At 41.5% G+C, this 16,006-nt stretch overlaps 1 pseudogene; it reads right to left on the reverse strand.

Moving 5' to 3' along the window:
- Positions 1-11,016: 11,016 nt before the first annotated feature.
- LOC102285915 (olfactory receptor 56A1-like) lies at positions 11,017-11,954 on the reverse strand (annotated as a pseudogene).
- Between the last annotated feature and the right edge of the window lie 4,052 nt (positions 11,955-16,006).

Below are 16,006 nucleotides of genomic sequence, written 5' to 3' on the forward strand. Positions count from 1 at the left end.
CGGGGTTGCAAAAGGTCAGACATGACTGAGCAACTGAACTGAACTGAGCAGCAAAGACTCATAGAAACCACCACTGAAAAGAGACTAGATGGTGTGGATAGCTGTCCTCTCAAGACTGATAGTGTTAGATAGACACAATTATGCAGAAAAGGAGTGTCATGGGGAAAAAGGAAATAAAAAAAGAAAGAAAAATGTTACATTATGCCAAAGAAAATTCTTATGTGTTTTGTGATGCTATCGGCTAAAAATGTCTGGGGTGTGTGTTTAATTGCCAAGTGGTGTCTGACTCTTTGCAATCCCATGGACTGCAGTCTGCCAGGCTCTTCTGTCCATGGGATTTCCCAGGCATTCTTGGGAGTCAGTTGCCAGTTCCTTCTCCAGGGGATCTTCCCAACTCAGAGGTCAAACCCACATCTCTGGAATTATGGGTTCCTATTCCTTGCAGAAAACCCCCAGAGATATTTTTCCAACCAGAGCCAAGGCTGAGGCTGAATCAGTCCTTGTAGTTCTTACTATGATTACAAGATACTCCTCAGCCACAATCATCAAGAAACTTTGGGAAAACAAGGTTTATTGCTCACACGTCCTATAGGGTAAAGAGTATACCTGAGCCACACAAGAAGGTCAGGGGTACAGAAGAGGGAGAGACAGAGAATGGACCTGAGGTTCTGCTTTTACTGGGGTCAAGAGTGAGGTCCCAAGGTTTTCACAGTTTCACTCTTTATTGGTGAGTTTAAAACAGAAGAGAGAAAATTAAAGTACAAGGAAAGAAAAGCAGGGACAATCAGCAGATAATTTATTTACAGGACCAGAGCTTTCTAAAATTTCACAGGCTGATATCCTGGTTCTTTACCTAGTCATGTCACTGGTGATATGTTTATTTGAGATGAATGTTTTTATTTTTTTAATTTTATTTTATTTTTAAACTTTACAATATTGTATTAGTTTTGCCAAATATCAAAATGAATCCGCCACAGGTATACCTGTCTTCCCCATCCTGAACCCTCCTCCCTCCTCCCTCCCCATACCCTCCCTCTGGGTCGTCCCAGTGCACCAGCCCCAAGCATCCAGTATCGTGCATCGAACCTGGACTGGCGACTCGTTTCATATATGATATTATACATGTTTCAGTGCCATTCTCCCAAATCTCCCCACCCTCTCCCTCTCCCACAGAGTCCATAAGACTGATCTATATATCAGTGTCTCTTTGCTGTCTCGTATACAGGGTTATTGTTACCATCATTATAAATTCCATATATATGCGTTAGCATACTGTATTGGTGTTTTTCTTTCTAGCTTACTTCACTCTGTACAATAGGCTCCAGTTTCATCCATCTCATTAGAACTGATTCAACTGTATTCTTTTTAATGGCTGAGTAATACTCCATTGTGTATATGTACCACTGCTTTCTTATCCATTCATCTGCTGATGGGCATCTAGGTTGCTTCCATGTCCTGACTATTATAAACAGTGCTGCGAGGAACATTGGGGTACACGTGTCTCTTTCCCTTCTGGTTTCCTCAGTGTGTATGCCCAGCAGTGGGATTGCTGGATCATAAGGCAGTTCTATTTCCAGTTTTTTAAGGAATCTCCACACTGTTCTCCATAGTGGCTGTACTAGTTTGCATTCCCACCAACAGTGTAAGAGGGTTCCCTTTTCTCCACACCCTCTCCAGCATTTATTGCTTGTAGACTTTTGGATCACAGCCATTCTGACTGGCATGAAATGGTACCTCATAGTGGTTTTGATTTGCATTTCTCTGATAATGAGTGATGTTGAGCATCTTTTCATGTGTTTGTTAGCCATCTGCATGTCTTCTTTGGAGAAATGTCTATTTAGTTCTTTGGCCCATTTTTTGATTGGGTCATTTATTTTTCTGGAGTTGAGCTGTAGGTGTTGTTTGTATATTTTTGAGATTAGTTGTTTGTCAGTTGCTTCATTTGCTATTATTTTCTCCCATTCTGAAGGCTGCCTTTTCACCTTGCTAATAGTTTCCTTTGTTGTGCAGAAGCTTTTAAGTTTAATTAGGTCCCATTTGTTTATTTTTGCTTTTATTTCCAATATTCTGGGAGGTGGGTCATAGAGGATCCTGCTGTGATGTATGTCGGAGAGTGTTTTGCCTATGTTCTCCTCCAGGAGTTTTATAGTTTCTGGTCTTATGTTTAGATGAATGTTTTTATTTTTTAATTAATTTTATTGGAGTATACATAGGTGATTTACAATGCTGTGTTAGTTTCTGCTGTGCAGCAAAGTGAATCAGTTATATATATATATATATATATATATATATATATATATCCACTTTTTAAAAAATTGCTTTTCCCATATTGGTCATCACAGAGTATTTAGTAGATTTCCCTGTGCTATAGTAGGTCCTTTAAGTTATGTATTTTACATATGCGGTGTTTAGCCACTCAGTCATGTCTGACTCTTTGCGACCCCATGGACTGTAGCCCACCAGGCTCCTTGTCCATGGGATTCTCCAGGGAAGAATACTGGAGTGGGTTGCCATTTCCTTCTCCAGGGGATCTTCCCAACCCAGGGATCAAACCCATGTCTCCCACATTGTAGACAGATTCTTTACCATCTGACCACCAGGGAAGCCCATTTTACATATAGCACTGTGTATATGTCAATCCTGATTTCAGATGTGCACAGCAGTGAACATCAACTTACAGCAAGCAGTAGTGAGCAGTAGTTAGAAACAAGGTCTTAGTTTCCCAGACCAGGAGTCCTAATCACTGAGCCACATGGGGCCAGCAGTTAGAGCCAGGATCCCTAGTCTTTGCCTGCCTCATCAAGAACAAATTCAGGAGAGGAGGCAGAAGGTAAAGTAAAAAGTTTATTGAAAAGTACTTGCAGAAAGGGGCACAGACGAGGTCAGAGAGAGAGTCGCTCCTTTGGGAAGTTTTAATCCTTTATAAGGGGGCAGTTTTCTGGGTCTTTGTCCTCTCTGAGGCCAGTCATCTTGCTTTGTCCCCCGCCCGTGTTAATCTGTTTCAGGACCCTCCCCTGGGGTGAGCATGCACACCTTTACCAAGATAGATCTCAAAGTGAAGGCTTCTGGGAAGAGCAAGACTCATTATGGCCTGGAATTATTCTCTGACTTTTGACTCTAGGGAGCCTTTCTGCACATGTATAGTGTCTTCCTTGTCCCAAAAGAGAAGGAAGGGGAGATCCCTCAATCCTTTACTCAGACAGAGTTTTTGCCTCTCTTTGTCCTTGCCTTGATTATTCCCTTGACATGTTTACAGGAGACAAAGACTGGCTATTTACCCTGTTTCTGTGTTACTTCCATTTTGGAGAACAAATGGGAGGCTTGCTCATTGTAAATTTCTCAACTGGAGCCCACCTATCTGTTGCCTCAGGAAATGCAAAGGGAGGCTGGCTATGATGTCCAACTTGGAGCCTCTCTACCTCTTATCTCAATCCCAGTCTCTCAGTGTATCCCTACCCCCACTTTCCCCCTTGGTAATCATATGGTTGTTCTATATTTAGTTTATAAAATAACCTCCATAATGTTCTCCATAAAGGCTATACCAATTTACATTCCTACCAACAGTATAGAAGGGTTTCTTTTTCTCCATGCCCTCTCCAGCACTGACTGTTTGTAAATTTTTGATAATGGCCATTCTGACCACTCTGAGGTAATATCTTATTTTTGTTTTATTTGAAGGAGATGAATATTTTTAAAGCGTATGCTTCAGCAATCAAAACCCAATGCCAGGCACTTACACTATAATCAAAAAAGCTACCTGTCAGGTGCTTACACTACAGTGTGATTCTAGCATCTGGAATTGACCTAGTACTAACATATCAGAGGGCTTCCCTGGGTAGCTCAGCTGGTAAAGAACCCTCCTGCAATGTAGGATACCCCGGTTCGATTCCTGGGTTGGGAAGTTCCCCCAGAGAAGTCATAGGCTACCCATTCCAGTATTCTTGGGCTTCCCTGGTGGCTCAGTGGGTAAAGAACTTGCCCGCAGTGCAGGAGACCTGAGTTCCATCCTTGGGTTGGGAAGATCCCCTGGAGGAGGATGTGGCAACCCACTCCAGTATTCTTGCCTGGAGAATCCCCATGGACAGAGGAACCTGGTGGGCTACAGTCCACGGGTCGCAAAGAGTCAGACACAACTTAGCAACCCAGCATATACATTTCCCAATATAGGCTTCCTAAGTGACTCAGTGGTAAAGAATCTGCCTGCAGTGCAGGAGACGCTGGTTCAATCCCTGGGTCAGGAAGATCCCCTAGAGAAGGAATTGACTACCCACTCCCATATTTTGCCTGGGAAATCCTATGGACAGAGGAGCCTGGTGGGCTACAGTCCATGGGGTGGTAAAAGAGTCAGACAAGACTTAGTGACCAAAACAAACAACATTTAGAAAACAATTGCTGTAAATAGCTTGGCTTTTAGAGAAAGCTTTTGGTAAACAATTAAAATAGTTGTTGACCCTAATATTTTATGAGCAGGGAACAGGCTACAAATACAGTACCTCTGAAAGAAGTCACGTGCTCCAATGCCTGCTTCATTTAATGTCACTGGGGACAACCCCCCCAAAAGAAGAACAAGGGGACATAGAAAACAATGGTCAGGAGATCCTCTCCCAAAGAACATAACCAGTATCTAGTTAGGGATCTTCCCCAGCTGTCAGGAGGTTAAGATGTGATGCCTGCCCCCAAAGCATTCCAGCATTACCATTGACAAGTTTCTGTGAAATGTACCCCATGCTTCACTTTCAACTTAGACTCTTAATGGCTAGTACCCAGTTTCTGCTCCACCATTAAATATGTGATGAAAGAAGGAAGATGATGGTCCAAGAGGAGCCACATCAGGACTGATGAAGAAGACCACACATTCCTGGTGATCTTGGACTCTGTGCTGCCTTCAGTGACTAAATGAGAGTTTGGGTAGCCTCACTTGGAAAGAGTCAAGTATGTGTTACATGTGAGAGTCTCTCATATCATTTCTCTTAAGAAAGAAATATTTAGTCACCCTGCCTCTCCTCTAGGCAGCTAGATTTATGTGAGGATTCTGGCCAACACAATGGTAAAGAAAATGATGTAAATCTCTCCCAGATTGGCCCCTAAAATATCCCGCAAGATTCTGCACACTGTCTCCCTTCACTGTGTGACACATTCATGCTCAGTCATTCAGTCGTGTCCAACACTGGGCGATCACATGGACTGTAGCCCACCAGGCTCCTCTGTCCATGAGGATTCTCCAGGCAAGAATACCGGAGTGGGTTGCCATTTTCTTCTCCAGGGGATCTTCCCGACCCAGGGATCTAACCCACTGCTCTTGTGTCTCCTGCATTGGCAGGTGGATTCTTTATCACTGAGCCACCTGGTAAGCCTCAGTGTGTGAAAGTCAGATGCAGAAGGATCTGTGAAAGTCTGTAAGGCCTTATGATGCAGAATACCCAAATATGACAGAAGCATGGGTCTACATTTTGCACCTAATATCTCTTTCCTTTGTTGTTGTTGTTCAGTCGCTAAGTCATGTCCAACTCTTTGTGACCCTATGAACTGCAGCACACCAGGCTTCCTTGTCCTACAGTATCTCCCAGAGCTTCTCTAACTCATGTCCATTGAGTCAGTGATGCCGTCCAACCATCTCTTCCTCTGTTGTCCTTTCATGTCTAAATGACGACATGAAACAAAGCCCCCATGCACTGAAATCAGGATGTGAATGAGAAGTAAACAAATTGTGTTAAGTTCCTGTGGTATTTTTATTGCAGTAACTAACTTTATGGGCATTTATTAATTCAATATAACATGGATTTTGATGTGCACTGCCTCTGCTATCTATAATTTAGAGCATGAAAACCTTCAGAAAACCCTACAACTATCTAATTAAAGTAGAAAAAAATGTAGATCAATCCCTAGACAATATAGTAAGAAAACTAGATTAAGTAGCAAATATGCCTAATTTCTCTCTCTTCACTCTTGTGCCTGGTAGTTGAATGACCATTAGTATTTTATCTTTTAACTCAGTTGTCTCTCCTGCAAATTTTCAAAAATGATAATTCATGGTATTTTGACCAAAATCTCTCTGAAAGTAGTTTACCTCTTGGTAACCATCTATGCTAATCACTACTGTGCTAATTACACATGAAGCACTCAATAACTAATTTTTGGTTGTATAGATGAAGAAATGGGGGGGAAAAGTTACTATTTCATATAGTCCTTAGCAAAATACACCTAATTTAGAATCTTATTAAATATTATGATACAATATACCCTTATCAATGTTGTAGTGGAAAGGAAAAGAGAAGAATGAATTTTTTTTCTTTCCCTTTCCTAAGAACAGAAAAGATAAACAGAACAGTGAGTAGGCCTGAACATTCGAAGGTTTTTTTTTTTACTTTAACTCCTTCAAACTCTGCATGTCTGTAACTCAGTTTGCTTTTCTGCTCCCCTAACTCTGCAAGAGCTACATTTTACACCTAATATCTCTTTTCCTTGTTGTTGTTGTTCAGTTGCTAAGTCATGTCCAACTCTTTGTGACCCTATGAACTGCTTCCTTGTCCCACAGTATCTCCCAGAGCTTCTCTAACTCATGTCCATTGAATCAGTGATGCCATCCAACCATGTCTTCCTCTGTTGCCCCTTCTCCTCCTGCCCTCAATCTTTCCCAGCATCAGAGTCTTTTCCAATGAGTTGGCTCATCACATCATGTGGCCAAATTATTGGAGCTTCAGCTCCAGCATCAGTCCCTCTAGTAAATATTCATGGTTGATTTCCTTTAGGATTGACTGGCTTGGTATCCTTGCTGTCCAAGGGACTCTCAAGAGCCTTCTCCAGCACCACAATTTGAAAGCATCAGTTCTTCAGTGCTCGGCTTTCTTTATGGTCTGGCTCTCACATTCATACATAACTACTGGAAAAACCATAGCTTTGACTCTGCAGACCTTTATCAGCAAAGTGATGTCTCTGCTTTTTAGTACACTGTCTAGGTTTGTCATACTTTTTCTTCCAAGGAGCAAGCATCTTTTAATTTCCCCTTGTAGTTCTTCTGTTTTGCATATCAGAAAAAAGGCTGCCAAGCTACTGAACTGCAGACTCAATAACTGGGTTTCTGACTCCAGCCTATGACTATTTTTGAAACAATGCAAGAAGGAGACACCATCCTAACACCTTTGTTCTCCATCACTGACTCTTGACTGCAAGCCCTCATCTTATATAAGCCCCTAGACTTCTCATGGAGACGGGGCACAGTTCCTGAGGCACGAGCCTACCCTGTTTCCCTCTTGGCAGACTAAGAATTAAAGCCACCTTTCTATTTCCTCCAAACTCAGTCTCCATATTTTTTATTTGACTTCAGTGGGCAGAGACAGCCAAGATGTAAGCCAGCAACATGAATATCTGATTCATGTGATTGATTTGATATTGTTCTTAAATGTCACTGAAATAAAGGAAACCAGACTGTAAATTATTGTATCATTTTATTTTCTAATCTTTCAACCCCACCCCCACCCCCACAGACTTCTGAGCAGGAAGTACAGTATTTTTGTCTCAAATCTACCCTAGCCCTCCAGCTGAGTATTGGAGATCCCAGGAATTTTTCAGAGTTGTCAGTTTCTTTTTAAGAATGAGAAGAGGTTGAGAACCAAATTCACTCTAATATTGCTATTCCTACTTATAGCCACAGGGGGGCACCGTTGACATGTCAACAACGAAGCATTTCTTTACTCCTTGCAGTAAGGCTATCCTGTTTAGACTCCTTGGCTGCAGTCTTGATGTCCCACAGTCTGCCTTTGAGGTCATACCTTTCATGGTTAACACCCTCATGCTCAGAGTACACCCCGAACACACCAAATGGCTATGTGCTAAGAGGCTCCCAAACTCCACTTTATGATCTGTGGAAATGTAGTTTTGCTCCCTTAACAATGTTTAGGTCTTTGTTTTGAACATTGATCACCAGCATAGACTCTCTTTCCTCCAGATAATTTAATTCCAGGAAACTTGTTGCTTTCTCTTGTCGCTGAATCTTGATTTAAATCTGCCTTGTTCCTAGAGAGCGGTGTTCAGCGGTTTCAGATCTTTCTCAAAAGACTCTGTGTTCCTCATGTAAGTGTGACTAACCTGAGTGGCCTTGACAGATCAACTTTCTCCCCCTCCTCTTGTTCTTTGTACACCCCCTTCTAATACAACTGGACCACAGTTAGCAAAGTGACTCTTCACAGACCTTCTCAGTTAAACTGAAAAAAAAATCTATATCCCTCCATTTTATTTATTTTTTTCTCTCAGTTTTATTGAGATATAATTGACATATAGCACTGTATAAGTTGAAGGCACACAGCAATGACTTGACTTACATATACTGTGAAATGATTACTACAAAATTTTAGTTAACATCCAACATCTCATATAGATAGCCAAAAAAATGAAAAACAATTTTTCTTTGCAATGAGAACTTTTAGGATTCTTTTTCTGAGCAGCTTTCAAATACAACACAGAGCAGTATTAACTATAGTCATCATGTTGTACATTGCACCTCCAATACTTATTTATAACTGGAAGTTTGGACATTTATACCCCACCAATTTAAAACTCCTTTAGTTTATGCCACTTCATTCTATCCACTCAAGACAGCGCTCAAAGATTTCTACTAAGTACCTTTGCAATGCTATGATTACTTTACAGCTGAGTTGTGTCTGCCTTTCAAGACCAGGCTCTTTGAGTTACCCTGTTCCTCCATTCTCTTTATCTACACGTAGATTCACCCCAAAGCCTGTCTTGGTACCACTGTGTCTCGTTCATTGAACTACTTGCACTGGGCTTGACAATTCTGAGAAACTGTGGTCCTCTTAACCTTAATCATCTACAAAAGACTCTTATGAAAATTAAATATTATCATGCATAAAAACTGGAATATTGCAAGCATTCAAAATATTTGAGCTTTTAATTTCATTAATATTACTATAATTATTATCAGTATATCTGGACATTGTAATTATTAGTATCATATTAGGCAAGAGGTGTTGAAGTTGGCCCTTCTGTCTTCTGAGGAACAGTAGGAGATGATGGTGGAAAAATTATTTGGGCAGCCATGAGATAGAGAGAAGTCCTATCAAAGGACATTTATCAAATGACAAATACTGAATCACATCTGTGGCTCTGGCTTGAGAAAATGAGAGCCCGGTCTGGGGGTATGAAGAGCACTATCTTGCAGAGATGTCATTTTTCCTTTCAGACTGTTATTGAGTGTGGCTTTCTTTGGAAGAATCTGCCCCTGGAGCCCAATATCAGCATTGATTTGCAGTTATTTTTATCCCCATAGGGTGGAGCAGTGGATCTCCATTCCTGTTACCAGCTTAATATCAAATTCTTTCATAACTTTGAAAGCTGCCCCTACAGCATCATGTCACATCTCTTCACCTGTCTGCCCTGTAGGACTTCACTCTGTCTCCAGCCCACCGGGTGGTATCCTATACTGCAGGGACTGTATAACTGTCCTTCAGGTGATCCTAAGTTTTCAGACTCAAACATTTGGAGCTGTGCCAATAATTACCTCTTGTCACTCAGAGCTACACCCTCCCATCCAAACATCTTGTGATGCTGGGGCTTAGACTCTAGGACTCTGGGTCAGCTGGATCCCTCTCAGCTTTTACCTACAGAGAGCAACAGACAAAGACTGGAAGGTGGAGGCGGTGGGGGGTGAGGTGGGATACTTGTTCCTTCCCCTTTCATCAGTATCCCTCAGCAATGACTCTTCATTCTGGCATTGAAATTGGTTTTAGCTTCCAGGATTGGTTGGTTGGTTGCTTTGGATTTTGTTTGGGTTAGAGTTTCAGAATTCCCAGAATCAAGTCAGCCTCTCTAAACTCCTTCAGAGATACCAGCATCAGGATAGAGTCCTTGCTCAGAGGTCTCTGTCCCAGCTCTAAGGGCACCTCCGCGGAGCCCTTGTGACACGAGTACCAGTCAGAGGCTGCTCCCCTCCTCAGAGCTGCGAAACCCAGTTCAGCAAGCCCACCGCCAACCTGCTGGCTCCTAATGACCCAACAATTCCCAAGTATAAGGTTCTTCCCTCAGGTACTATCCCTGTGTTACTTCAGCATCCTCTCTTTTTCCCTCTTTTTTTTTTTTTTTTTAATTTTCATGTGTGAGTCGGACACGACGGAAGTGACTTAGCAGCAGTCCAATACTTATTTAATCAAGTGCTTACTTTAAATTCTCTAAAGGTAATCTGTGAGATTTATTTTCTCCTGAATGAACCCACTTTTATCCACAAACGTGACACTTCGCTCTATCTTTTCACCTTCAACTAGAGCTCTTGAGATGAATCAACAGATAAGACCTGCCTTTCAGTTCACTGCATGTGCCGCTTAAACCCACGGGGACATGGCCAATTTACTGTCCTGATTCCCCAATTTCTTACTCCATTCATATCCACTCTCCCCCCACCTCAAACTATTTCCTCATTCTCTAGACTCCCTGAGGGCAGTGAGGCTGTTGAGGACATAGTAAGAGGTTAGCACTGATTTATTATTATTATGAGTGCTCTTTTCCTATGGTCCTGCAGGTTCTTTGTCACAGGACTCTGTCTTTTCTGAGAACTCATCCCTCTCATAATAGGAGATACAGGCAGGAAATATCCATGGAAATCCAGAAGGACAAAACACAGGCAAGGGTGGGACATTTCTGTAGAAAGACACCAGGCTCTAGAGCCTGGATTTTAATGTCTGCTCTGTCATATATCTGCTATATGTATATATATATGATCTCCAGTAGTTTTTTCTCTTAAAATCATATTTTTTTTATACTATGTAAAATGGAAGTAGTAGTAGTAGTAGTAGCTACATGAATGTTGTGAAGATTAAATTGTTTCACTGTAACTGCCCAGGACCAAAGCAGTTGCCCAAGAAAAATGAGTTTCTTCCTCTTGCCTACCCTCTCCTGAGCCAGGCAAGAACAAAGGAAGAAACCAGGGTCAGGCTTTTCTCTAGCTCATGCCTGGGAAAAATCACTGAGAAGGAAGGACAGATAGAATTCTAAATCTGTTTTATAAATTCACATCCCTCTCTGCAACAGTTTCTGAATTCCTTGCTTTATCTCTTTAGTCCAAACCCCATATACAACAGGGTTCAAGGCAGGGGGTATGAGGTGATGAAGGATATTGAGCAGGATCAGGATGTCCATGGGGACACTTTCTGGCCACATTTGTCAACACAACCAGAAGGATGGTGCTGAAAAAGAGAATGAGGATGAAGTGAGAGCCACACATGCTCAGAGCTTTGACTGCAACTCCCTCGGCCTTGAACTTGAACACAGCTCTTAAGATGAAGATGTAGAAGATGAAAACGAGGATGAAATCTGAGCCTAGTATCATCCAACCAGCCACAAACTGGTAGACTGTGTTCAGGGTGAAATTGTCACAGGAAATCCTGGACACAGACAGGTTGGCACAAATGCAGTTCTCAGTGACATTTTCCCCACAATAACAAAGCCTGGCAGCAAGAATGGGAATGGGTAGAGTGAGAAGGGCATTTTGTATGACAATGAAGGTACTAGCTTGGCCACAACGTGGTTAGTGAAGATGGATGGGTACCTCAGTGGGTGGCAGATGGCCACATAGCGGTCATAGGCCATGACCAAAAATGCACAGGACTCCATGGGGAGGAAGCTGTTCATGATGAACATCTGGAGGAAGCAGCAGAGAAGCTGGTGGACCTGAGGTCAAACCAGAAGATGGCCAGGACCTTGGGGATGACAGTGAGGCAGAGCACCATGTCCAGCAGGAAGAGGAGGCTGAGCAAACAGTACATGGGTTCATGAAGAGAGACCTCCAGCCGGATGGTGATCAGGAGAGTGGCATTGGCCCCCAGGACCAGAAGAAAGAGGAGACTGAGGGGCAGGGACAGCCAGTGCTGCCAGCTCTGGTAGTTAGGGAAGCAGATGAGGAGGAATTCAGAGACTAAAGGAGTGGAGTAGTTGCTGAGTGAGGTCATCCAGTGAATCCTGAGCTGAGAAGTCTTGTCTTGACTATTTGCTTGGTCAGATACAAAAGGTAATTTTGTTTAATTGATTTCAAAAATATAGCTCTCACTCTGTAGGTTGCTAATGATATATAGAAGGAGGAAAATTCCAGGCAATATCCTAAAGATAGAGTGGTGGGACTTGACAATTAACGCTGCTGCTGCTAAGTCACTTCAGTCATGTCCGACTCTGTGCAACCCCATAAACGGCAGCCCACCAGGCTCCTCTGTCCCTGGGATTCTCCAGGCAAGAATACTGGAGTGGGTTGCCATTTCCTTCTCTAGACAATTAATGCTACAGTCTATGAAAGAGAAAAAAAGAATCAGTGTAAATGCTAAGATGTGAAAAGAGAATAACGATAGGTAGTAACCTCACAATTTAAAAATGTGCAATAAATTAAGTCAGTGTTGTATCAGTTTAAGAAAACAAAAATGATAATACTGTAAAGGAGAAGTTGCTTTCTCCATGAAAATTTTAAGGAACATAGGATCAACTTGTCAGCTAAGCAAAAGTCTAATAATATGAGAATATGAATGGTCATTAAATTTTATTGAAAGGGTGTCATTAGTGACCTGGACATGGATAATTCATTGGACTGGTGGCAATAGAAACCAGAATGAAAGGAGCTGAAGATTCAATAAGTGAGAAAGTGTAGATAGAGAAGGCTGACTACATAGCTAAAAGGCTCATTCAAGCTTGCAGGTAAAGGAAAAGGCAAGACAAGAATGAATCATATTGTAGCATGCCTATTTGGGGAAAGGTTACAAATTCAGATGGAAAGTAAGATAATTGAAGTAGTTGTTTATTAAGAAAGCAACTTTTTTTCTTTACTATTATCATTTCTTTGTAATTTTTTACACATAGATTTTGTACCTCTTTGTCTCCCTCCACCCTACTCTGAAATATCTGAGGACTGACAACATGCACTTTTCACTGATACACATCAACATTCTCTAACGCCCCATAGATTCTTGACAAAAGCCTATTGCAAAAAACTGGACCTTAGTGTTTTACACAGATGGAAAATTTCAAGGAAGGAGAGTGAAAGTGGAGAATTAGCCAGGGTTTCAGTGCTGAAGGAACTTGGAGGAGGGGAAAGGAGAAGCTCTGATCAATACTACAAATGGTGGCTATATTTAAAATGGATAACCAACAAGGACCTACTCAACAGCACAGGGAACTTTGCTCTGTATTATGTAGCAACCTAAATGGGGAAAGAATTTGAAAAAGGATGCAAGTATAACTTGAATTGGCTCAGTGTTAAAGAACCTGCCTGCAACACCAGAGACATGGGTTCGATCCCTGGGTCAGGAAGATCCCCTGGAAAAAGGAATGGCAACCCACTCCAGTTTTCTTGCCTGGAAAATCCCACGGACAGAGGGGCCTGGTGGACTACTGTCCATGAGGTCGCAAAAGAATCAGACATGACTCAGCACAGCACACACACATAATTTGAATCACTTTGCCCAAATCTATCACACTGGTAATCAACTATACTCCAGCATAAGATAAAAAATAAATTAAAAATTTTTAAAGAAAAATGTTTTAAAAAAATACTACAAATGGTAGTCACTGAGGGTTTTTATGGTGGACTTCAGGGGATGGACAGAGCATGCCACACAATGCATGTTAGAACCTGGAGGCTCATTCACACCACTGTCTGCAGTGCTGCTCAAGAGCCTGTCCCTTGGTGAATGGTAAAACCCTAGGCTAGGTCTCTGACTTAATAAATATTTTGCCCTTGCCCTAAAACAAACTCAGAATCACTCTATTGTTCCTGCTATGTTAGTACAAATTTTCTTGAATTTCCTTCAGCTTAAAATATTACCAACTTATCCATACAAAATCTCGTCTCTCTGCACCCAGCTTTCCTGTTCTTCTTGACCTTCCTCCTCCTCATGTTTTCTCATCCCTGTTGAGTGCCCTTCTTTGCACTTTGTCCTTTTCTAGCATTGTTTGACATAATATTTATACCTGTTCATGCACCTCCGCAAAGGCTACTTGCTGATCAATTCTCCTCTTTATCTGCTTCTATTCATCACTTGTTCACCATTTACTTGTGAAAGGGTTATTGCCCAAAACTCATCAAGTCCAAGGTACTTGCCTTTAGCCACCCAGTGTTATCACTTGGACTCTAAGCTTATTAAAGTCCAATTCAATTTCTTCACTGTTTAACATTGGATAGCAGGTAGGAGGAGAGAAAATCTGGAATGGGAAAGAAGAAAAGGGAAGCAAATTTCTCGATGTTCTAATAAGTGTAAGTATTGGTACATGGAATAAAAAATAATTTAAGGACTCTAAAGCTGGATCAACAATATTCACTGGTATATATCAGGCATCTCGCATATACCAGGCATTCTTCTGAGAATATCATATCTATTCATTTATTTCATAGAAACACAATGTCAAAAACAAAACTGAGAGTCTTTCTCAACTCCGTTTCAATTAGCCCTCTGGAGTATCTTATCCAATTCAGGGCACTATGGATTTGGAAATTCTTTGTCAGACTGAGATAAAGTCATAGGAAGTTAAAACATAATAAAAGGCACTGACCCCCTTTGTGGGGTTAAGTAATTGTTACAAAATATAGATGTGTGAAGAGTGAAAAAGTTGGCTTAGGAGGAGGAGCTAAGATGGCGGAGGAATAGGACGGGGAGATCACCTTCTCCCCCACAAATTCATCAAAAGAACATTTAAACGCCAAGTATATTCCACAAAACAACTTCTGAATGCTGGCAAAGGACATCAGGCACCCAGAAAAGCAACTCATTGTCTTCGAAAGGAGATTTTTAATTTATGCTTTTTGGTATTTGTTATCAATTTTGTACCTATATCTTCCTTATAATTTCTGTGACTTTGTTTGTTTTTGTTTTTCTCTTCCTTTTTCTTCTTCTTTTCTTTAACATTGTATTTTTGAAATTCCAAACTCTACTCTAGATTTTTAACTTTTGCTTTTTGGTATTTGTTATCAATTTTGTACCTATATTTTCTTTATAATTTTTGTGACTTTGTTGTTGTTTTTTTTTTCTTTTCTTTTTCTCTCTTTCTTTTCCTTCTTCTTTTCTTTAACATTTATTTTTGAAATTCCAAACTCTACTCTAGATTTTTAATTTTTGCTTTTAGGTATTTGTTACCAATTTTGTACCTTTAAGAACCCAATCTTCAGTACCCATTTTTTTACTAGGGAGCGAGATTACTGGCTTGACTGCTCTCTCCCGCTTCGGACTCTCCTTTTTCTCCACCAGGTCGCCTGTGTCTCCTCCCTAACCCCTCTCTACTCTACCCAACTCTGTGAATTTCTGTGTGTTCCAGACGGTGGAGAACACTTAGGGAACTGATTACTGGCTGGATCAGTCTCTCTCCTTTTCATTCCCTCCTTTTATCCTCCTGGCCACCTCTGTCGCCTTCCTCCCTCTTCTCTTCTCTGTATAACTCCGTGAACATCTCTGAGCGGTCCAGTTGTGGAGTGCACATAAGGAAGTGGTTACTGGTTAGCCCACTCTCTCCTCTATTGATTCCACCTCATCTCATTCGGGTCACTTCTAACTCCCTCCTCCTCTTCTCTTCTCCATGTAATGCTGTGAACCTCTCTGGGTGACTCTCACGGTGGAGAAACTTTTCATTTTTAACCTAGATGTTTTATCAATGGTGCTGTATAGAAGGAGAAGTTTTGAGACTACTGTAAAAATAAGACCTATAACTGGAAGCAGGAGGCTTAAGTCCAAACCCTGACTCCAGGGAACATTAATTGACAGGAGCTCATCAAATGCCTCCATACCTACACTGAAACCAAGCACCACACAAGGGCCAACAAGTTCCAGGGCAAGACATACAAAGCAAATTCTCCAGCAACACAGGAACACAGACCTGGGCTCCAATATACAGGCTGCCCAAAGTCACCCCAAAACCATAGACATATCATAACTCATTACTGGACACCCCATTGCACTCCAGAGAGAAGAAATCCAGCTCCACCCACCAGAACACCAATACAAGCTTCCCTAACCAAGAAACCTTGACAAGC

The sequence above is a fragment of the Bos mutus genome, chromosome 15 (genome assembly GCF_027580195.1).
Source record: "Bos mutus isolate GX-2022 chromosome 15, NWIPB_WYAK_1.1, whole genome shotgun sequence".
Taxonomy (NCBI): Eukaryota; Metazoa; Chordata; class Mammalia; order Artiodactyla; family Bovidae; genus Bos; species Bos mutus.